The sequence below is a fragment of the Echinococcus granulosus genome, assembly GCF_000524195.1.
Source record: "Echinococcus granulosus chromosome Unknown EG_S00173, whole genome shotgun sequence".
Classification (NCBI taxonomy): domain Eukaryota; kingdom Metazoa; phylum Platyhelminthes; class Cestoda; order Cyclophyllidea; family Taeniidae; genus Echinococcus; species Echinococcus granulosus.
In genome coordinates, this window is record NW_020170553.1 from 81290 (window position 1) to 82485 (window position 1196).

A 1196-nucleotide genomic window follows, 5' to 3' on the forward strand; every position below is an offset into this window, starting at 1 on the left:
TGGGAAAAGGGTGGCAATTATTTTGCACACAAGGTGACGCCAGACAACTGAGTTCCTACTCAACTTGACAGTTAGGTATCTGAGTGCTTTATTTGCCACTTTCAATCCTTAGAAGCATGCGTTTAATCCGCCTTTTGGGCTAAATTTTGTTTGCTTAAAATGGAAACCTGGGGATTTGTGAATATTATATTGAGGACGAGGAAATGCCTTCTAAGTATTTGGCGGCCATTACGGCAAACCAGAAATTTCGCTTTGACGGGTTCAACAGGGTGTCCTACTATGGCATTCACACCAGTGACTAGAGGCTCGGCAGTAGCCGGTGTGCAAATCATGTATCGGTCAGTTCGGTCCAGACATCCTTCATTAGGACGAGGCTCCAGACAACAGGAGTAGAGGGAGAGGATGTGTGGCTATGTACCAATTGTCTTGGCAACGCAACCGAAAGCTCAAAAACAGGTCTACAGGGGAGCTCCAGCTCAGTACTGTACAGTGATGGCACCTTCGATCACCTAGCAGAAGTGCCGATATACTCATGTAACAATGCCAATCCGCTTAGCTTACAGTTACAAAGTCAATGTCGGTTTGCTTTCAGCAGGACGCGGTCGAGAGGCTATTATACGCAGATTATTAAAAGTGCCTTCTCTTTTGGACCCCTGAGGCGATTTATCCGAGTTGATAATTCTGTCAACGATGAAGCTACTTTCCGGGTGAGATAGTAAACAGAGTCCTTAACAAATGTATGTGCAATCGGTCAATTGTTTGTTTGGGTCTGGATTTTGATAACTGGTCAACAAAGGCCTCCACCATTGGACCTCCGCCACGCGGCCTGTCCTTGAGGCCATGCCAGTTGCCACAAACCCTACCGTATGTCACCAATCCAAATTCTGCCCCGACATTGTATCGTCTTTTATCTCCAGAAAAGTCTCGAAGACCTGCATTGATGACAGCTGCAAAGGAACCCCATTTTAAAGGGCGCCTCCTCTGATTTCTACTGCTAAATGATAAATCTTAGTGGGGCGAAAGTAGCTTATGGGCTGCGGACAGAAGAATCGGTGACGACCCCTTACGGAAGGTCAGAAAATGATTTCCACCTTCGGTGGCTAATTTCGTCCCCCTGTTCACAGAAAAGTCACTAACAGCTGAAGCCACACTGGTCGTAGACCACATGGAATGGTTAGTTACGAAGCAGTCTATCG